General features: G+C 51.4%; 1 protein-coding gene across 3 annotated transcripts in view; it reads right to left on the bottom strand.

Annotated features, from left to right (window-relative positions):
• The window catches only part of LOC126575587 (semaphorin-1A), a 77389-nt gene that overhangs the window by 13123 nt on the left and 40708 nt on the right, over positions 1-23558 (bottom strand). The window contains exons 1-2 of one of the 3 annotated variants that reach the window (XM_050236350.1): positions 11980-12322; positions 7557-7657 (exon numbers count right to left, since the gene is read on the bottom strand). The gene's annotated coding sequence lies outside the window, so the exon portion shown is untranslated. Of the gene's footprint in view, positions 1-7556; positions 7658-10426; positions 10564-11979; positions 12323-23558 lie in introns of those variants that run through there. The other 2 variants (XM_050236349.1, XM_050236348.1) reach the window with 2 other exon arrangements.

The raw sequence follows: 23558 nt of genomic DNA on the forward strand, positions 1-23558 counted from the left end.
TTTTCAAAGGTGCGGCAAAAAGCACTCCGTCTAACGGATCGCCTGTTTGAAGGTTATGGCGTTTACTGCCGGTGTCACGTTGGAGAAAACACTTAGAACGCACACGTCCCGTTGTAATCACGGTCAGCAGGTCAGCAGCGGGGTTTGCTTTGCTGCCGCTGAATCGATTACAAACTGCAACCCCGCTAATGGTCTCCGTTTGACATTTGGCCACACCAAGCAGGCTATACGACAAGTTTGTAAGGTGAAGTTCATGGGCCCGTGGAGTGGATGCGGAGTTTGTGTAAGGATTCACTTCATGTTCTTCGTGGCGTGGCGTGCGATTCCCCTCTGTTCTCGCTGTTTACCCTTTTCTCGGCTTAAGGAACCGAGATTCACGTTTCAGAGCCACAAGAGTGAGCGCGTGTCTCACGTGTACAGAGTAGGCACTGGCCATGCTGCTCCGTTGCTAACAAGTCACCCCCACCGGCTTGCTGGGATGTTTTTCTGTAGAAGTAAAAACAGCATCCACATCATCATAACCTCAAAATGCCAGCTTCAGAAAACTAATGTGGTGCCGTTTTCAACCCTTCAGCTCATCACAAGAAGGTACTTCCGGCGTCCGGCGTCGGTTTATGATGTGTTTTCTTAACGAAGTAAGTAATTAGCCACCATTCGATGATAATACGGGAAAGCACTTCAAAGACGCACACTCTGGGACCTGTGTTCTAGCAGTGTGTTGATTGTTCTGACACACAGTAACACCCTCCGATGGCACAACGCCCGGTACCGGGTTGTGTTTGATTTAAAGTCCCGATGACACCGAACCCCTCTGTGTCTATCATTTTCTCCGTCTCTTTCTTCCCTTGCCGTGTCCCACGGTTGCACCGCCGATACGCTTCACTCAGCGCAACCCCTCTCTATACCGGTCGTGGCTGCTGAAGAAGGGTGCATGTTAATTAGAATGTTAAATTGGGTATTAGCATGCATGGTGCATGAAACGAAAGTAGAGGGTAGGAAGGGATTACAAACGCACCCCCCTTTCGTGGACCGAAGCCGACAGTGCGTGTCTGGTGGGACCCCACGGAGCAGACGACGACGCTTCTAGGGGTTGACCGACCGGCTGCCATCCATCTTACTCCCGAGGGTTGCAGTGCAAGTGTGTAAAGGGGTTAGAACCGTCGATGGGTCGCTGGTGGTGCTGGGTCCGCACTTTTTGTTGTTTCTCTGTTCCTTCATCAAGACCCCTGATGCCTCCACGTAAATGCATTAGTACGCTTCGACGAAGAACCTGGAACCCTTTCTTTTATATGCTCCCTTGACGCAGAGAGTCGCTCTCGCAAAAGGAAATGCGCAAAACGGATGGCATCGTTTGGATTTATGTTGTTGCTGTGTGCCAGCATGGCCATTGCTGCATTACTACGCCAGCAGGTCATCATATGATGGCTGGATGCAGCTACATCACGTCAGCAATCTAACGGATGGCGATTGCGCCTTTATATTACCAGTACTTAAGACAAGCGATGAAGCGATTGTATTTGTGCTTCAAACCTTCCACGCTCTGCACCTAAAACAACTACTTTCCTGGGACAACTAAAACCACTTACACTCACAGTAAACATCCCACCAGACGAAGCGATTACGTTAGCGGATGTAACCGAGTCGAAAGGCACTATCTACGTGCCAGCACTGATGATTACGACTCGCTTCACCTCGCGCAAAACTATTAAACCAGCAAAAGCATCAAAAATGCAACATGAACGCCACAGAGCTGTAGCCGTTTTTGGCTGCATCGTAATGAGCCCCGAACCGATGGCAAGTTCGTTGAGCTCCATCTTCCGTCCTGGTGGCACGCTGGATCGCGGGAGAAATCTATTATTTGGACAAATTTCATTTGAATATTTGCGTTTAATGCGATCCTCCCGTGGAGCGGTTTAAAGGCCCATTGGGTGAAGAAGCATTAGAAAACAATCGTCGACAAAACACGCCACGGGATCTCACGCAACTACAATTTGGAGAACACACGTCTCTGCCTCTCCCTCTTTCTTTGTCTTTTGGTCCGCAATCGACGCACGGACGCACGGCAGCCATTACTTTCACCGTTAGAGCAACATATCATCGGCACTCTTTTATCATAATGCTCTCCACCTTTCCACCCGTGGCACACGCACCGTTTGGAAAATGGAAGCCAATGCTACGTCCGCTTTCGTCTAATGAACTGCCGCTCGGGCGGTGGGTGCAACGAATGGCGGTTGCTTCGCTTCGTTGTTTGCCGCGGAGCGAAATCACAGGTTCAATGGCTGCACCACATGCACCTTGAATTTATGCGTCACTCTAGGGACCTCAACCTCAGTGTAGAGAGCGGGAGCTGGAGAGCGCCGTAATTGCTACTTCAAAATTACAATCCATTTTCGGTAGAACTCAAAACACGCTTGTACTGGTTGTGATGATGCGTGAAATGATGGCTCCATGACGACCAACACCAAACACGGAACGAGGAAATACATCAAACAGCTTCTACGTCAGCATATCGATGCTTTGCGGCCACTTTTGGAACGTAAAGCCGGTGCGCGAGACCAAAAACAAAAAAGAATACAGATCAGGAACGAATCGTTAACCGTTTAGAAGCACATTACATTAATAATACGCCCAGCCACCCCTGCCGGAATGAGGCCAGTGTCGGGCTTCAAAGCAACGCAAGACACAAATCACGCTCGATTCCGACATTTTCAAAGATGAAGACCACCTTCCACCAAAACGAAAAAAATTGCACCAAAAAGGAAACCCCCCAAAAAGAAGCTCTCGAAACATTTCAGTCAGAACGCGACCTCTCTCTCTCGCTTGGGCGGAAAGGTGAAGCACATTTTTTTTTTGCTTCATGAGATTTATGATGATGACCGGCTACTAGACTAAGCCACCGCGAGGATCGGCAGCGAACCGGGGATGTCTTTGAAACATTTGATTGAATTCCGCGGCCACGCTGCCTCCGATCGCGTCGATCTCGCGACGGGGAATGCATGATCTTTCCGGCGCTCAAGCAATACCATTCGTACCGACATTCCACCGCAGCCACTGCCGGTGTCGGAACGTCGAAGCAACATAAACTAGACCGGAACCAAGGTATATTGCTCCGACGGAAACGTCACGTTCGGCTAGCTGGTTGGCTGCCTGGAGGCGAATATTGGGGACGGAGCGACAGCAAACTCAATTTGCCAACAACAAAAAAAAACCACGCCGTGTTTTACGCTGTTGCGCACACGCTTGTTCGACATTTAAACGTCACTCTTTTTCGGCAGACCAAACCAGAGGTGGTCCGGACCATCGAGGCCCCGGGTTTGGTCGATATAGACGGCCGGAGAATGCAAATCGACAGACCTCAAGGTGGAGAGGGGAGGGAATTTCGTTTTCGCGAAGAAGCGCAACAAGAAGCGCCTCTATAAATACCGAAAATGGAGACCTGAGAGAGTGAGGGAGAGGCAGGCATGGAGGATTTGGCTGCTCCACAAAATTTGGCCCGGTAACCTTTTCCCCTGGCGTGCGCGTTTATTTTCGAACCGAAAGGAGCGAAGCAAAAAAAGGAAGCAGTGAATGAAACCAAAAATTCGACTTCCGATGCGCCACAGAACGGGCCGTCCGACGACGAGATGTGACAGTGAGAAATGGTGACCAGACGACAGGGCTCACGGCATGCTGCGGTTGACACAGTTGGCAGTTAATCAAACCACCACCAGCACCACCCCGGAGGGACTGTTTCGATCGGTGACGATTACCCGGACGTGACGTCAATGCCACCGGAGGGATGCACTGGCCCTGAAAAACACACATTAAACGCCGAATGCAGCAGCAGCAGCAGCAGCAGCAGCAGTGTGTGCAGAGCATAATAGTGGGAGCGATCCCGGTGTTTTCCCCACCTCGACTTAAACGCCACGGGAACAACCATTTAAACACATGTTTGAGATGCATTCTTCTCACCTCACCCTACAGACCGCATCATCACTTCGAGAAGGAGCAGCATAAGATGAAAGATGATGATGATGCGCGAACAAGGGATCTCTCATGTCCGGTACAGTACGGTAGTAGCGCCGTTGCCGCTCCCACACGATGGGGTGCCTAATTATGCGCAAAGCGCGCTTGTGTCCGCTTCTTATGTTGCCATTGTTTCGCGCTTATGGCGGGAAAAGCAGCACCGAACGCCGAAAGAACTATCAGACCATTTGCATACCGACCAGACGACTCCCCTTGGGCGCTTTCTTTCAAACGCAACAAACATTGCCACGATCCCCTCTCATCAAGCCACCCAACTCCTGCGCGCCTCTCTCGATCGATCATTCGATGAGCGGTGGTGGAGCCGATGGTGTTTGTGTTTGCATTGTATGTGACATTGTTGTTTCGGCTGTAAAAATTGTTAAATTTAACGAGCCAGCGCCAGCCCACCATATACCACTGGCGATGGAGTGTTTCGAATGATGATGATGGTGATGGTGATGATCATGGTTGTAGCATTCACAGAATACAAAACACACAACAAACGCACAAACCGGGGGCGCGTGTGCACGCAGCCGGCTTGCGTTGAGAATTGGATTCGAAATGGAAACGCAGCACCAGAGGCAGCAGCAGAGGCAGCAGAAGTTGCTGAATGGTAAACAAACTGAACCGAGAAGCCGATTATTTATTTACCTTCTGCGGTGCGCGAGCAGCGTGCCTGATGTGATGGGACGGCATTTAATGGGCCGACGCCGCCGACGACCACGGGCTACGCATTACAAATGTCCTCAACGTGTGTGCGTGTGTGATCGATGGCAGGTGTGCCGGTTACACGCCGAAACGGTGTGACAATCGATCGATCGATGGTGTGTCGCGATCGAGCCAGATGACAAACGAACGCTCGAAATGTCACCACGAACCGTAGGAGAGTCAACGTCTACTACGATCCATCCACCCGAGATGGCTCATCTACATACTGCGCGCTCTCCACTTCATTCTGCTCCCTTTAAAGCGCGTTCGGTCGTAGTAGGCTCATTTCGCAAACACAACGCAGGCTTGATTTTGAGGTTATGGTGCGCGCCGTTGTGGAGAAGGCCACTGTGTGGTTTCCATAATTAAATAATAAAGCGAATCTCGGAGCCTCGCAGTTATGTAAATGAAACCCAAAAGCCCCGCACCACCACCTTTCTGACAGTGAAATGCACCTCGAATGGACCGGACCGGGGGGTGTGTTGCATCCACAATGCTCCGTTATATCCACCTGCGCTCTCCTAAGCTGCGATGGTGGCTGCCAGGTGAGTGCTTCCTCGTGACAACCGATTACGCCAAATCACGGCCTACGCTGCGCTACGTGTCAATGGAGGTTGCTGCGTGGTACCGGTTTCCTCTTTCCCCGGGTTTCATCTCCTCAACACAGTTCCCGATTTTTGTTGTTCAAAGTCACCATCACCCTCGCAGCACCACCATTTGCCATGTGCAGCGAGGCGTAAATGGTGGCAACAACAATGGCTCCAGGCACCGAAGGCACTGTCCGCAATGCGCGATAATTCGCGTTGAAAAACATTCGTGTTCGAGCGGTAAATCCACTATCCTTCGGATAATGGTGCCCGATTCGAGGTCAACACAAGGTGGTGGCCGACCCCCAGGCTTGATTTGATTAAGAGACGCAAATCTACTAAGCGTAGCATGCCCGGGATGACATTCAAGTGTCACGCACGCACTGTACTGGACATTTGCATGTCAATGTGCGGAACTAAATTAAAAGCCGATAAATTTATCAAACGCAGGGGCAGTAAAAAACAACCGCCTCGAGCGTTGAGTATTGAATCGAATAGAGATGACGCGGTGCTGGACGATCACGCTGGACGGTAGCAACAAGAGAGGCAGCCAACGCCAAAACACTCCCTGTCCGCCGAACTGGGTGAACTCGCGTGCCTCATTAACGGGTTGGTGGTGGTGGCGTGCGTGTCGCACTTAGCAAATTACCGCACCCACCGGGGGAGAGGTTGTGATGAAGGTGACTTTGTCGGGCTATAAGTAGTGTGACGATGAGAAGAGAGTGATGGCCACCACCGGGGTAGACACAAAACGCGAAAGCAAACAAAAGCGAGAAGAGAGAAACAAAAAGAAGCATGAGCCACGAACCCCCTGTCTAACCAAGTCTTTTGTTTTGCATAAAATGTGTATAGCCCGCACCGTGCCCCAAATGGCAAATAAGACAATAAGTGTCTGTTTGAGGACACGAAAGACGAATTAGGGACCCTGGTGTGAGTGTGGCCGTGTGCGAGTTGAACCAGGAAATGGTCACTCCCAGTGGTGCTGACCACGCGACTCGCGACCATATTTTGCGCCATGGGATGTACCACGATTGTCGAGCGCGTTTATTTGTCGTATTGATGAGCATCGTCTTTGTTTTTTTTTTTTTTGCGGACAGTGAAATGGACGTTTTGAGAGCGAAAAATGTGTCGGTGAAAAAGTGTTGTTGATCGAAAGGCGAGGGAAAACATAGCGCTAAGCGTGCTGTGTTTGTGTACATGTGGTACACACCGGCTACATGCAACTCAAACATGTTCCTCTTCCATCCATTGTGCCATGTTGTCGTTCAGTTTCTTTTTTTCAGCTGCTTGCATGCAGCCCAACCACAAAAGTGGTCAAAGAAGTGCATGTACGTCGCTGCACGGCCAAAAAAAGACTAATCTACACGCGATTTGGGCCACAAAAATGGCAACAAACATAAAAGCCCCTTTTGACCTAATACACGATCAGTTGCTGTGTGCAAGTTTTGTGTAGAGCAAACCTTGCCGCACAGGTATAATGGTAAAGCGCGAAAAGAGAACAAAAAAAAAAAACGGGCAGCCCACACAAGACTCCACCCCGTGAAACCCATTAGTTTATGCTCACGATCCGTGCAGCTCTGTGCTGTTGCTGTGGCTGCTGCAATTGAACCGCAACGAAGCACCACACCAGCAGCATCAAGCACAGCTCACTGTGTGGTTTCGCAAACGCCACTCCTCCTTGAACAACCATCAACTCCCAACATCATCATCATAATTTCCATCACGATCAACCGTAATAATCCGATAATTGCACAGAATCTAGCACTCTCTCTCTCTCTCTCTCTCTCTCTCTCTCTCCCTGTCTCTCTCTCTCTGTCTGTCTCTCTATCTCAATTTTCCCTTGAACGCTGCGCTGCCTAATGGAGCAGGTGAGGTTGGATTTTCGTGTACCAAGTGCAGCAGCAAACGAAAACAGACCCCCACGCCCACAAGACCCAACCAATGGTTCGTGGGGCGGAAAATCGGTTCACTGGTTTGCGGCACAACCGAAATCCCCCCCCTCCCCACCCCACCCGGGCACCACTAAACAATGCAGGTGAAAATTAAATCATATTAACCGCCAACCGCCGCAGCGGGATGGAAATTAGATCCACCACATCCGCACCAGGCGGACCGAACGATGGGGAATTGGGTCATTCCCTGAGTGCGCATTCCCGTCGAACGTCAGATTTATGCGCTTCCCCCCTCACCCCTCTGGGGACCCCATTCAAAGAGAGTTTGTCACAATTCGGCCGTTAGAGACCCGGGGCTACTTACTGTTTCTCACAGAAACCGAGCAAAGTGTGCTGGATCACCACCAGTAGGCGACGGCAACTCCGTTGCTTTGCGCGTCTACACGCTTCCCGACTTCACGACGACTGGAAAATGGGACCGGAAAAGAGAAGAAAAGAGGAAAAAGGGAAAATTAAACGGTTTGTCAAGGTTTACGTCCAGCTTTCCTGGTTGACTTTGGCTTCTTGGGATTCTCTTTCGTTCGCTATAAACCACTAGCAGGACCCCCTGGAGTGCCCAGTTTGAAATTAAACTCTATTTACTGTAAACCTCCTGCTGGCTTCGTTCTTCATTTCACCTGGAAAGGTCGAAGACATGCGGTCGATAAAACCATCCTCATGCACATGAGGACAAGCAGGTGATGTCCTCTGTGTGTCTGTGCACCGAAACCTCGAAAGGCGGAATCGCACGAGCACGTGCCATGCTCATGTTGCCAGCGCCACCGTCAAACCGACAGATGCGCTTCGTATGTTCGCTCTTCCTCGGAGTACGATGATGCAAAAGATGTACGAGCATAGCAGGAAGAGTAGCATAAACCGCTACGAAAGCGAATAGAACGTGCTCGAGGCGCTGCAGCACGTGGCCAGCCGGTGTCACCAGCAGCTGCACAGCTGCGTTGGTTCCAGCCTTGCAACGCACGATATGCAGTTCCTCTCTGGCGGCTGGCGTGACATCCACATGCGCGCCGCGTTGCGCAAAACTTATGAGAAACCTCTCGCCGGTGCTTCTGTTCCCTATAAACAACCCCAAAAAACGGCGACACCATCCCGGTACGATCCGAGGGATGCGAAATGAATGATGACGATGATTATCTCTGATTCCCTTCTTCTTGCTTCTGGGTAGAGGAAGGAGAGGAAATCCACCCCGAAAATGCAGCGAGGCAGAAGGAAACAAATGTGCGGCGCTCTCGTAATTTGATACGTTTGTCGCGTGCACAGCTTAATGCATCGATTGCGCATCATTTCCGGCTCCGTCATCACTAGGGGATCGAAAGACAAACCCCGGAGGGTGAAAAACATAGAGGATCATTGGCGAGCCGAGATGAGAGTTTAGTTTTCTCGTGGCATTTGTTTAGAAACAACAAGCTCATTCTCTCTTTCCTCTCGTTCATCAATCATTTTTTTCATTTCAAACCCAAACTGTTTGAAAAAGATCGCAGGGAGGAGGGGCTGTTTATGTCACTTTTATGCACCACAAATCCCGTCTCCCAGGAACAGCAAACTAACGGTATAGCGCGTGACCATTTCGCGGACCGGATTTCTGCACAAAATAATTGCACTCCCGAGCACAATCCGCAGTAATCTACTTAACGCGCTTTATAGTATCTCACCACGATCGCTTTGCCATAAAAGTTAATAAAGTTGTTTAACTGCGCTGCTCGCACCGCTGATCGCGAAACCGCGACTACGGTCAGCGAAAAGCTTAAGCAAAGCGGTAGGAATGGGGCTGCGGATTGGAAAAATAATAAATTATCAAGCTCGTTAAACCATTTTCATGGGCATAAGCGTACACACTAATGAGTGGACGGCGCGGGCTCTTCATTTGCGTACTCGCGCGAGCGCGCCGCGTACTTCTAAAGAGCTTTCGCTTCCGCTTGTTGCCGCGACTCCGCAGTCACGCCTAGTGGCCGAGAGAATTGAAAGCTAATGCGTTAAGCAGCCGTTAAGAACGCGGGCTGTGTGTTTATATTACGGGACGGACGTTGTAAAGTTATTAATACGGCCGTAAAACTGTATTCTCACAGCTGCGCCCGAGCTGCGTGTGAGCGTGGCCCTCGACTTACGATCGCATGATCGCCCGGCAACAATCTCAAATGATCGACGGCCCACTCGCACAGCATGTAGCGTTCAGTTGGCGATCGTCATTATATGACACTCTCGGGGCCCCACTTGGAATCAATTTGGCAAACAGATGCAACCGTACGGTCGACGAGAGCGACATTCTGACATTGATCTCTTTGGTAAGTGACGGAAACTCCAATTCGCTTTGTCCGTTCAGGATTTTTGTATGGGAATCCATTCCATCCACCCTTTTTGGCTGCAACACCGCGAGCCACTTAATAACGTCAATCACGATTCTCTGACCACAACGAGCTGCACCAAGCGATCGACCGAGCGTTTTGTGGTCAAGGAACTGGACCACGCAGCCGTCAAACGTCACGCGTCTCAGCTCGGGGAGTAATCCAGCAAATTTTCACCTAAATCTCCGCGAGTCACGCCGTGGAAGCCCCGTGGACATCCGGAACTGGAGCAGAGCGAATTAGAAACGCGCGGAAAACGCGTGGTCAGGCGCCGGGAATTTGATGTTCAACCGTTTAATTCAATTAGCCCACAGACAACAATACACGGCCACATTGCTGATGAAGATCAACACCACAGCAGCACCGGCCAGTGAACAAAACGGTGACGACTTCAGGGAGGAAACTCGATGTTCACACCAAAACCGAAAGTCATTGTAGCAATTGTTCTAATTTTACAAGACCCTTTTGTTCGCTGTTTTGCGCCTCCTACATCGCCAGCAGCCTCTTCCGCTGCAAGACAAAACACCGAGGCCCACGTCACATCACGAACAGGGGAGGAAAAAATTAGATTTCCGGGTCATTCCGCACATCGCGGCCAGTACAAGTCGCATAAATCATCAAAAGACACAACATCAAGTGCCGATTGTCCGTTCTTTCCAGCGAAGGGCACGCACTTCGAATGTGCGTGGGGTCATCATCATCATCATCGGCAAGGTTTTAGAGAGAGGGCGTCAATTGGATTAACAGCAGCAGCAGCAGCAGCAGCCCACCATTCGCGCGCCAAATTATCTTATCAACAGCGACACCGTGGTGTTCACTTACGCCAGACACTTACTACGCACTGATCGTACGCACTGATCGTACGGAGGAGAAGAGGCTGAAGAAGAGGAGTCGTTATCACTCTGTCACTCTCAATATACGGGATCGCGAGTTATGGTGCGTGAAGGACCAGAGAACCTCGAACTCGGCCTCACTCCCGAGCTCACTTGTTGCTTCACTTCACTTCTCGTGCCCCGAAGGAGCAAAGAAAGGTCAAAGTCCAGGGATCCCTTTCGCAATCGGTGCCCTTTTCACGCTGGAAGGATTGCTTTGGACCCTTTCGATACAAGGACAACAGGCTTTGATCTACCGATCGACCGATCGATACACACTAGCAAGTGCAACAAGATCACTTCACTTCATTTGTCAATTGTCGGCCGCAAACTGGTGCACCAAGGCGAAACACCACTGCCAAGAACCGACTCAGCGAGAAGTGCACCGGTTCCACCTTCGGTGGTTTTTTGTTTTTGCTCCAACTCCGAACCGCGTGACGCACCTTCGCTTGTCGCGAACGGAGGGAACGGCTTAGAACCCGCGCGACACGATCACTGTTCGCCCAGACACTCTGGCGATTCTGATGTGGTGGTGCGTGGGAGACCTACGCTCAATTGGACCGCTATACGCCTTCAATCATTCCGACTTCGTAACTTTCGCAGCATCGCGGATTTGACGTCCGGAGCCAACAGTATCCGATCGAGGAGAAGGAGAAGAAGGTAACAAACGGTTTCCTGCACTTTAAAGCCACCGCCGGTCCCCCGCACGATGAATGCATTGTGTCCACGGGGCCACCGATTGGCCACCGATTGTTTTATGCATTTCGCCTTGATCTCCGCACCGGCACGGCCATAGAGTGTCGCCATCTTAACCGTAATCGCCCTGCCGTAAAGTTGCTTGAGTGGTCTTCTCCTTGACTTCGTGCCGATATGCAAATCAACCACCACCAGCGCCACCGTGTCACGGGCTTCTAATCGTTTTCCCTCGCTGGAATAGAAACGTCACAAAACGTGGCAAACATTTCGCCAAAAATCCGCGAACCGGTTCCGCGTGTAATCCGATCTTCATTCGTTCGGTTTGCGAAGATGAGCATCGGCCAATGGTGGCCAAATGGTGGGTGAGCATACAAAGGGAGAGGGGGCGCCCTATGAAATAAAAAATTAGCCAGCATTAGCATCGCGATTGGCACCGATCGCGATGGAGGATCTCTGCTTGCGCCATTTTGTCGTCGCGAGGGGACTTTCAGAGTGAAGCTCGCTTTAATGGTTGGAATATTTAATTTGCCATTCCTCGCACGGTGCGATTTATCATACATGATCGTTCAGTTTTATCAACGATCACCTGTGGTGTAGAGGCCTTCCGCGTTCGCGGTATTCATTCATATTCCATCAGTTCTCCAGTGGCCATGGTGCTTCTCAGTGCTTTTGCACAATCATCAAAGCCGATGAATCGATACCCGCGGGGCCACATCGAGCACCGAGCGGGTGACAAGCGGTTGCTTGTCTCCGATTGCATCTATTTACTCATGCTAAACGGTGGGGACATTAGACCGCTTGTCAACAAATTATATCTCACCTCGATGCACTACAAGCTGGCTCGCTGAACAGCAGCAACAACAACGACAGTAAGGCCAACAGGTTTTGACGAACGTTGCGGTTAAGGTAGGACTAGCGAGCGAGAGTTGAAGCCCCACAACAGCAACACACTGCACACTTTGCGTGCCTTCGTTCGATCGTTCGTTCACTACACGTTGATAGGTTGATCGTTTTGTTGGCGCAATAAATTAAATAAATCACCCTACACGGATAGACACATGGACCACCACACTACCACAAACGCTACCGCTACTAGGTTAAGTAGTATTGTCAGAGCCGCATTCCTGGGCGAACGATTCTCTCCTCTAATCAGCAGCCAATACCGCCACCACCAGCAAGCGATCAAAACCGATAGAGGGCTGAGGCCAATTATTCAATCGAGTGGAGAGCTTGGCGCAAGGTAGAAGGAGAGAACACACCTGACACATCCACTGCGTCAGATCGAACGGAATCGACTGCGAGACACCGTGTCACCGTGGCCAGCGCGACCTCGCTCGACGATGCTATCGTCGAGTGTGCCCTAACGCTGCTTCTGGGGTCTCGCGCCTCTATATGAGGGTGGCATGATGATCGATTGGTGGGCCTAAGTGGAAACCACCTGAACAGTGGGTGATGCAAGAAGGGGAGACCTCCGATCCATTCGTATCGAGCCGATTCGTATCAGTAATTAGCCATGTTGCGCGTCACCCGATCAGCGTGAACACAATCGATCCAAACACATACACGCTGATGGTGCTGCTGGTGGTGGGCAATTGTCATCCAGTACCACCATCACCACCCCCGGGAGGACAGGTTCTGCTTCCTACGGTCAATTTGTGAATTCATCATTTGCCTAAGCAAATCCCATCCCACAAGCCAAGAGGTAGCCATCGAGTCGGCTGTGACGATGCCAGCGTTGAAGCCTGTAAAAGGGAAAGACAATCGAGTCCACACCGTGGAGACACCGTGTCTGGGCCGGACGGCGTGGTGACTGAAACCATCCACCATCTTCTAACTGCGCACCAGCACGCACCAGCACCACCGCTACGCTGACAGTCACCGCAACCTGTTGTTCACATCAAATCGTCGCCCCGTGGACCGTGCGAAAGGCAGCTTCGAGAAGCCCACAGCCGCCGCGTAGCTCGGCTGATGCGAGATCTCCTTCAACGCCGGCAAGGGTTCTCAACTACCTCCTCTCCGTTCGCACGGATCTGTTTTCGTTTTGCATAATTTATTGGGACCCCCGAGACGAGCTGTGACGCGGTGGCTGATGGCGGGAGGCTAGTGAATCGCAACAGTATCGTGTAGGTCCGGTTTGGCCGGTTTGGGGCTCGAGAACCTGCTCCCAAAGTACACGACACGCTGGATGGAGCGCGTCTCTAACTTTAAAATAAGCAAAGAGATGCTATATGGCCGGACAATGGCGCGGGTTGCCATTTGAAACGCTTTATGATGGATTAATTGGCGGCCGAGAGGCCCCCAATCGCATGCAACTGCGTCACATCCCCCGAAAATCCACCCCCAAGAGACGTGCGTGAGTCGCGCGAGGTGTTTATTGCGGAAACGGAAGAGTTTTGTTTGCCGATTGATCGCCATCTTGCTGCCAAGTCGACGGTTTCCTCCTACTACGTTCCGCAGCAAAGCAATCCAAGCAGCAGTAGCAGCAGCAGCAGCGATTGGCTCCGGATCTAGCGATTCGATTAACGCACCCACCACAGCCTACTCGCTGGTGCTCACGGTCACTGGCAGCCACCACGGGCCACGGAGTTTTGATGTTTGATTGATGGATGTGATCGCTGCGTCACTTTTTGATTGTTTACCGATTGTTGCTGCTCTCCTTTCCTGCCCTTGCCCTGCGCATTGCTTGAGGCATGAGAGAAGAACGCCATCCTGCGCCCAAAGCATCGGCATTGCTTTCGATTTTCGGCTTAGCTTTATGACATTAATTCCTCTGATAGCTCTGGGACGCGTCGTTCTCTCGTGTGAGTCGCTTGCTGGTGCTGCGGTGCAGAGAGCAGTGTTTTGTAAAACTTCGTTAAGCAATCTAGCTATGCTTTTATGTCGGTTTGGTTGGCTGCGAGGTGTCAGCGGCAACTTCGACAGCTGATTTCAATCAGCAATTAACCTTCGCGCAGGTCCAGGTGACCACTGGGCACTGGGTGGTGTGAAAAACCACTTGCTCTGTGGCTGACTGGCTCCAATGTGTATGATCAAGCAGCGATCGTGCGCGATCGCCACCACTCCGCTCTTCTCTACATATGACGGACCACCTCAAACAACAACAACAACAACAACGACAGCACCGATGCCCCCGAGTCGGCGACCAGTTGTCTGGCTAAGAATGTGACCTGGCCTCCGCCGCAGCATTAATGACCTGACATTACTTTACTGCTGGATCTCTGCCGACCCGGGGGGCCCCGCTCCGTTGGCATGCGGAATGTGATCTTGCGCGATCGAAAGGCAAATACAACAACGGCAACAACAAAAACCAGCAAAAGGACGCAGGACTGTGCGGTGAGGCTACTCTTTAAACCGAAATACCGCGCATCTGGAGGTCACCACACGGTGCTGGTGTTAACCTGCAGTGGCCAGCAGCAATGGAAGGAACGGCAAGTGATGCCACCAATGCCGGATTGACCTTCGGCAACCACCACTGGCCACAGGTGCTACACCATCAACGCATGCGTCGTGCCATCAGTGAACAGATTGAACAGAGAGAAAAAAAAGCTAAACTCCCTCTCAACCCAAACACCTCCTCAGTGGCCCTTTTATGGTGACCTCCGCCTGTCACCTGTCGTCACCGCAATGCGCACTTCGCGGGCCCTCACGTTAGGGATGAGGGGTCCATTGAGGTCCTACGCAGGGCACACGACACACAGTCTTTATCGCGCAAGCCGCAGCATTTAGCATCCAATTGACACTAAAGGCAATGTGCTTACCTCAACCCACAGGCAGCCGTGGCTGGTGACAGGAAGCGGCAGCGATTGAAACAGTAATTAACATCCGCCAACCTCCTATCAGCTCGTTTAGGTCGTCGTTGCCTTTACCGGTGCATGGTGTGCGGCCACTAGAATGCTTCTAGAAACCGTACAGACCCTAAAGGGTTCCGTCCGGTCCACGAGATCAGGTGCACGATTCAAGATGGATGGCGGTACTTGATCGTAAGCACTAGCTCCTCTACCAACCACTCGTTGAGCCCTGGCTACCCATCAATCACCATCATCTCTTAATCGTCGTTTAACTCCGGAGAGGCACTAGGGAGGCCACCATAGCATACCATTCCATGGACGTCACCTTGCCTGCCTCCGATCGTACGTATGTCCGGTGGAAGGATTTGTGAAAAACAAATTTCCAAAACACTGATCCACTGATGATCATCTGAGGTTTGATCGAGCAGTGAGGTGTGTTCACCGCGAAATGAGGGCCCCCAGGAACCGGTCTTTCTACATTCAAAATGTCCAAATTGTCACTCGATCGAATCGCAAAACACCCCGAGCACCACAAACACCGGACCGCAACCTGTTCCTGCTCCGCAAATGCTGCTCTCCGGTGTTCTGGCTGCTCGGTGCTCCACTTTTCAACATGGCGGAGGTACATTCAGATTGCGGTTTTGAGCGACCGACATGACCGGTTATGACGACGGGAGTAAAAGCGCACACACTGTGGGAGGGGGGCGCTCTGCGATCGTTCCGCGATGCCCCAAGAGACACAGAGTGGAGTTCCTGCCCATTAAGCGATAAAGGCATCTATTGGGAGCGCGATCACTTCGGCGAAAGAGGAGAAAGAGAGAGAGTTTTGTTCCGCCATTAAGCTAAGTAGAAGACCTGGCCAGTATCTTGTTTTATAGGCCCTGGGCTTCGGATGTCAACAGGCAGCGAACATCGATGGATGTGGTCCCGTGCCCCGCGGGTGGTGACGTGCCATGAATGTCAATCGGCGACGTCGAAGCGTCGTCGTCGTCGTTCGATTGGATATCATATCTCCAGAAAGCCGATGCTGGAAAGAACATTAAGAAGGAAAAAAAAAACTACGCTCCTATGCTTTCGATCGTCCGAGCAACGATCAATGGTTGATGGTGATAAATATTTATGAAAACAGGAAAAAGTCACCTCGGCCGACGCTGTCACCACAGCACCGAATGTCCGATGAGACAGACTGGCGGGCTGGGGCCGAGCGAATGAAGTCATTGAGTCGATTGATGATGGCGAGCGGTTGGCGTTTGGGAGAAGTGAAGCTTCCCTGCCTTACCATCATCCGCAGCGCAGAAACCACACCCCACCGAATGGAGCGTGCAATCGATCTCCAAACGTACGTCGATCAGTCAATCCCACCCCTTGGCCTCTCGCACGGAGGTGGTTCCACTGATGCGCATAACATGCGCGATCCACGAGCACACGAGCAAGAACAGCGGACAGTGGAAATAGATTAGCCTGCCAGATTGGGGCCAGGCCTTTTTTTTTTGTTGTCATCGTTGTCGTTGATGTTGTTTTGCTGCGACACATTTCATCCCCTTTATGGTGACTGGCGGTCCTCGAGCGGAACGCATCATAAGCGAGAGAGAGAGAGAGAGAGGGCGCCGCAGAATATGGCCGGGTTGGCCGCGGGGTTAAACCGTATTCTCCATGTTTTTCGCGATTCATTAGCTCGAGCAAAAACCCCCCCAACGATCTGTGCGTGCGTGCGAGCTTGTGTGTTGCGATCAATCACCCAACCAACCAGCCAACCAGATCGCGAACGCTCTGGTGCTGCCGGGGCGATCTGTTACTTCCGGCCATCCAAGACAACGATCAACGATGCTGCCAGACAGAGCGACGCGTACAGAGCGGCTCGAGGTCGCCATGCTGCGAAGTGAGCAGAACCTCGGAGTGGGCCTTCCTTTGCCTTTGGGGTTTAGGGGACACACATGTTTTGCTCGTTTATTCCCTTTCACGTCCTGATAGGAACGAAAACGTGAACGGTTTTTGGAGGTTATGGCAACAACGATGGAAGTTCAAGGCCCCGGGCGACTGTAGAGCGTTCGTACAAATGAATGTGATATTGATCGAAGTAGCACACACTTTGCACACCGTTGTCAAGGGAACTGAACCATAATGCATCGAAGGCATCAAAGGATGCCATCAAACACACACGCCACACGGAAAATGACGTCACTCGAAGGCTGCGAAGCAATCTAACCTGAAAAGCAGCACCACCACCACTGTGGAGCAACCATTTTTGCGATTCTAGTTTGTTTCCTTCGCAGCCGAGCTGCGGGAGAGCTGCTACCAGCGGCGAAAGTGCTGTTCCAAAAATACACTTTTTACTCTCGCCAAAAAAAAATAAAAACCCACATTCGCGTCGAGAGTAACAAAAACCCATAACGTCTGTGACAGGCGTCCCCCCTCAGCAGCACGAAGAGGGGGCATGAGGCGGAGAACTGGGTTGATGTTAAATAAATTAAAATTCAACTGCATGCTCCCCCGGGCGCCCGATTAGGCCACACACGTTTTGCGGCGATAACACACCATTCAGGACCTCATGGGGTGAAGGGATGATGAGCAGCGAAACCACCGAAAAACCGAACCCCAACAACGTTTCTTCAAACCTAGAACTTGCCAATCGCGGACACACGGGAACCGGCATGTCAGACAGGGTTGAGAGGAACGAGAAAGAAAAGAGAGAAAACAAATTTAAATATGAACTACGAGCATAGACCACCCCTTTCGTGCATGTCATGTAGACAACACATGACAACGATAGAGACCCCCGAAAGAGAAGAACCACATATGTGTGATCCACCACACAGGGTGGTGGTCTGCGGAGGGTGGTCTCATGATTTGCAGAGCATTGGAAGTGGGTGAAGCATATGTGACCATCACACATGACACGCATAGGGTGCGCACCTCATATCGCATAGGTCCTTCCGATAATTGGATATCGTCCTGCAAGCGGTTGCTTTCCCACACTCATGCACTGCGGAGTAATGCATGTGTCAGCAGCACGTAAAACACTGACACTGACCTTTTTTTGCTGCATCTCGCATGCACCACCTCACTTTCTCCACATGAAGGACTTTTTGGATGGCCCGGGCGGGGGGGAAATCAAAAAGAAAACTCTTTAATGAAATTTCCCAAACACTCACCAATCGAATGTCACTTGTGACAGAAGTGAGTGTGGCTTGGGAACACATCCAGCTGGTGGGCCTGGCCACCTTCCAGCTCATCTTTCACAGCGGCACTGGCCACAAATAGCTTAATGGCCGACCATTAAGTTAATGTCAACGTAAAAGATGTTTTGACCTGGACAACGGAAAAAAACCCCTGAAACACAGTCAGGGAATTTCCCTTTCGAAACCTCACGCCCTGTGAGAGAGAGAACAGAGGCCAGCGACGTGACGGCAAGGACACTTGGCCGCCTGCTGGTGTTGATACATTCACGATCATGCTGTGGCCGACAAGGAAGCAAATTATAATTTGGATTATAATCCCCATCACACCAGCGACATAGCAGAGCCAAGGTTCTGGAGGACAGTCGGTGGTAACATTCTCCCGGAATGTTTTTTGTTCGCTTTTCCCGCAAATCATCACTCCCGATCCGCCCATCCGGTGTTCCCATGGCAGGAACTCCTCTGAACATGCTGGACATTTGTAAAAACCGTGGGATACGTAACGCACTTTAAGCGACCGCCAGCTGCGTTATTGTCAGCTTCTTCAGTCCCATCATCATGTGGCCCCCGGGAGCATGACATTCCAGAACACGGACAGCAGGACAGACACTGGTCTCTGAAGAAGTAATTAAACAATCGACACCAGCTTCCCGGAGACCGGCCGGGAGATCGCCGGTGGCACGGCTGGCAGTGCGACGGTCGGCTAACGCTTTTGTGCCGGAGATTCGCAACATGCCAGGGGAATGTGGCAAATTGGCACCAAACAGCGGTCCCGGATGGCAGAGGGATTGGCTAAACGCAACACATTCCACTCGCAGCCGCTCTCCGCTCGCAGCCGATCACTCATCACGTAAGCGCTCTCGCCGATCCCTTCGGGCGGTCCCGAAAGGGGTCAAATAGTTTAGATTATCCGTCCTGGTACGATTCTCTCCTCCCATCTCCTCTCTTGCTCTGCGCCAGACGCTAGAGAGTTGTCGCTGGCATCATTACCAGGAATTACAACGGGAGCGCGGATATTAGGGGCGCGTATTGGAACGAGGAACAGGTTTTCTTTGCTCAGGCCCTGGCCCTGGCCACGGTGCTCCCATACTTGCTCGAAAGATGATAATTGCACCGCTTCCCGTGTGACCCCAATCGCTCGCCGGATAGCGAGCGGATCCTTTAACGTTGTACATGAGTTGCGGTACATCAACAACAACAAGTGCATCCCTATTTGAAATCGATCAAGACTTCCTGTTCCGGTGCTCGCAAGTCCTGGTCTTTAATTATGTCGCGCAATGAATTTACATAAACATAAGTCCCTCTTGCTTCATGCTGGCTTTAAAATTCCCCGCAATTCCCAGGGACTCTCGTCGACAACCAATCACGCGGCACCGCGAGAGAGATTCTCAGCAACGAAAAAAAAAAACGGTGGCCAATCATCCCGCATCATACCCGCAGTATTATGCAGTGGAAGGGAAAGCCCTCAAGAAACATAAATTAAACGCTTAAAAGACCCCCCACCAGCGGGCCATCCAGGGCAACCCCCTTGAGCCAAGCGATTGTCGCAGGAGGTCCAAGGTGTAATTACACCTCTTGCACCCCGATGACGCTGATTGCAGCGCATACGTGTATGTGTGGTTGGTGGCCGCTGTGACAACCTGTACCCAACAATCGTGGCGAGCGTCGTCCGCGGGAAAACTATGAATGACCGGAGGCCCGGAGCAGCAACCGAGACCCACTTACACCGAACGCGCGCGCGCCCGAGACGGTTGGCCAACTGGTCCAGAAGGTTTACTATTACACCCTCCCGCGGTTCCTCCAACGTTTCGCACCGATGCTCTGTATGGCGTGAAAGTTGTTGATTGATAAAACGACGTCAGCCAACTCTCAGCCCAGAGCCCAGAGGGCACAATCAGCTCTTCGGCTCCTCAGCGTCAGGATATGGTATGTTTGCATGATGGTGCTGGTGGTGGTGCATGCCGCAACCGAACAGGTTTTCCTTTCGAATGATTTTATTTTTTGCCAAAAATGGAATCACAAACGAGTTCAACCGATGGACCGAACTCAAGTCCCTCGCTCACTCTCGCTCTCTCTCTCTCTCTCTCTCTCTCTCTCTCTCTCTCTCTCTCTCTCTCTCTCTGTCTCGCTATCTCTTTCGACAACTTCATCACCGGCGCCCGGTTTTTGATGGACACCGATGGACTCTCGGGCACCTCTCCTCCTTTGTATCACGTCCAATCACACGGGCAGGTTTTTTGTTTTTTCGAAATTCAATCGAGACCTTCGATCGACTGGACCAGCGATCAGGCGTCCGATGGACACGTGATTGTGCAATCTGCAGCAGCGACTGCGCCAAAAAATCACGCCAACTTCAAACTTTCCCCTTTCGCCTTGGACAAGTGTGTTGCCGTTTCTTGGCGATACTCGCACAGAGAAGTGCCGATTTTTGTTTTTCAAGGAATCGCTAACCGATTTGGGAATAATTAAAGATAGAGAGAGAGTTCAGTAACTGAACTTCGAACTCCGTTCGATGATTGATGGACCAGTCGAGAACGCTTCCTTTCCAGCGTCTCGATCGTCGTTCGTCGCCGTTGTTTAATTGCTTGTTGGCCACAACGAGCGACAGAACAACCGCAACAAAAACATCACATCAAGCGACCGCCACAGAGCCGCCAACATCTTTCACATTCTTATTTATCTTCTAACGCGCAAACGTTCGCTCTGGGAAAGATACCAACAGATGGAGATGGTCTGTTCTCGGTTCTTCTTTCTCGGGACCCTGGTGCTGGTGGTGCCAGAGGTCCGGGAGTGTAAACAGTGCCACCATGGGCCGGGCTTGCGACCCCACTAGAGGTGCTCCGTGCAGTTCGGTTCCGTGTGGGCCGAGACTTCACGCCCTGACATGTGAGTTCTCAGACACCGTTACTTTTGGCAAGCACACGACTGAAGGTGAAGAAGAAGATTCTTGGTCACTCCACGATCCCCAGCCAGCAGTTCGATCTTCCCGTTCGCATCTGTTGCGTTGCGTGTGCGCGATCTGTTTGTATAACTGGAACCTCTACTGAGGATCAAAACGAGGAGTTTGGTGGGGGGGGGGGGGGGGAGATCGCAGCAAAAAAAAACGTAAGATGCCAAACCGGGCTGTCGTCGGTGGTCGGAAAAGCAGCATCTTGCCGGTGGAAAACCTGTCCCACCAGTGCAGGTTTCAAAGTTGTCTCTCTGGCAAACGCACGGAACGCAACACCTGATGATGATCGGGAATCCGATGCGTAATTTATGTAAAGCCAGGTTCTGGTTCCGCTTTTCCGCTAGGCTCCGTTATCCGCGGATTTAACCGGTTCAAGGAAGCGAGCGCGGATACGGTAACGGTGTCCAGCCCAGGAAGTACAGACACCCGCGTCTGACGGATGGGTGGACACTTTACATAATATTTGCATTAAGGTCGGGCGCATCCCATGCATCCGATGCACCGTTGCCGTCCAGAGGGGATCTTTAGTTAAACGCGTAAGGCCGTTTGGCCCTCGAACGGAACTGTAAACTGGACAACGAGTCCAGTTCGTAACAAAACACAAAACACAAGGCAGACAATATGGTCAGGATTGGTTTCAACATCTGTCGACCTATTAAACAATGCGCTTCGCCCCCTTCTGCCGCTGAACAGAACCAGAACTCAATAATAATCAAGATCGCCTGCCAGTGGACGACCTGCTGTTGCTGCTGCTCCTGCTACTGTTGCTGGTGGTCCTCAACCTTCGCCATGGCCGGCAGCAGATGGCATTTACCGAGAGATTGTTTTGCGAGTATCCCCCTTGAGGGGCCACTCCTCGCGCTCTTCGGTCTTGGCGATTTGCAAATATTATTTATTCCCGCACATAAATCTCGATTACCCGCATTCAACCACAGACAGCTCCCTGCTGTCCAAACAATCCTTCTTCAATCAAGCTAATCATGGCGCAGTGGCCAACCAAGGTTGTCGAAACCTTAAAAATGGACAAACTATCAATAAAGCGCCAGTTCGCAGTACGTATTGCACGCAGCGCATTCCTAGTAGTGTTTTCCCAGCCACATAAAGCGGCCAACGGGGCTGGCTGGCTGGCGAGTCTGACGTGCGTAAATCTGTTTAAATTACGGCCCGAGCTCGGTTTGGCTCACGGTCCACCCATTCAATGGTCTCGACGCATGTACCGACGCGTGTGATAAAACGAGAAATACTAAAGCCCCCCCCCCCCCCCCCCCCACCCAACGGGTAACAACCACCAGAAAGACGCCATATAGCTTCACAGTGCCACTCCAACCGAAATTCCCAGCTGACATTTGCTAGCTGCCGGTCGATGGAATGCTTGCCACGGGGCCTGAGGAGGAGAAGAGGGCTAGATTATGTTTCTTCGTCGTTTGTTGGTGGGGGCCCGTGTTTGTTTCTTCGACCGTCCGGCACACAATGGACGTACAGGCAGGCAAGCGGTAACACGCACCACATTGGATCGAACTCGCCTGGTTCGGCCGCCATGGTTTTGTGTTCTATTCACCAAGATGAGCAATTAATCATGCACTAGCGAAGGAGGTACATGGTGGCCAAACGGTGACCCACTCTAACCAGCTAACGAAGCCCTTGGTGCCGTCACATTACACCGACCTGTTCAAACGATTATCATCCATTTTGTGTTCGGTTTGGGGATCGCTCGAACACCGATGTCCTTACCTAAACGGCTGGTGGTTAACAAAATAGCTACACGAACGCACCGTCGTCGAGGACATCGTGATCAGATGCTTCGAACTCGATAGTCTACTACACCCGTCCAACCCCGGCAGCCAAGTGCCATCTCTAACGCACGTAAGAGTGCTCTTGCTCGGAATGTGATGAAAGGTCTATCGACCAAATGGACGGATGAGGGGGGGGGGGGGGCTCCTTTTTGAACACTTAACCATTTCACGCTTAGAGACCTCCCTCCTCGCGGTGTCTATCCGGTGTGGAGTCCGGTGGTTTTTGTGCCTGACAATTGTGTTTAGGAGCCACTTGACGGGTGCAAAAAAAAATGTCTAGAAGGACCATCGGTGTCCCTGACAGCATCGTGTGATGCACATCAATGTGAGTGGCCCACCAACAGCGCTCCAACGGCGCTACTACAATGCCACACACAACAACAACAAAAAACCCTAAATCTAACCAAACAAATGGCGTACACTAGACGATTCCGTGCTGTCAATCGATTGTCAAACAGGGGTAGGCCGTTGTGGAGTACTACCATCCATCCGCCATCGATCGAAAGGCCAAATGGTGTGAGCGTTATCGGCTTCTTCGATGCGTTTCCGATTGACAGGTTTCGATGACGGAATCGTTTGTCACTTTTGTAAGGATGTTTTTTTACAGCGATATTAAAATTTGGCTTATCTAAAGTAGTAGTAGGCCTCGCTACTTAGGCTAAAAGCCGGTCGGGCAGGGAAAGCATTTAATT

The sequence above is a fragment of the Anopheles aquasalis genome, chromosome 3, assembly GCF_943734665.1.
Source record: "Anopheles aquasalis chromosome 3, idAnoAquaMG_Q_19, whole genome shotgun sequence".
NCBI classification, from domain to species: domain Eukaryota; kingdom Metazoa; phylum Arthropoda; class Insecta; order Diptera; family Culicidae; genus Anopheles; species Anopheles aquasalis.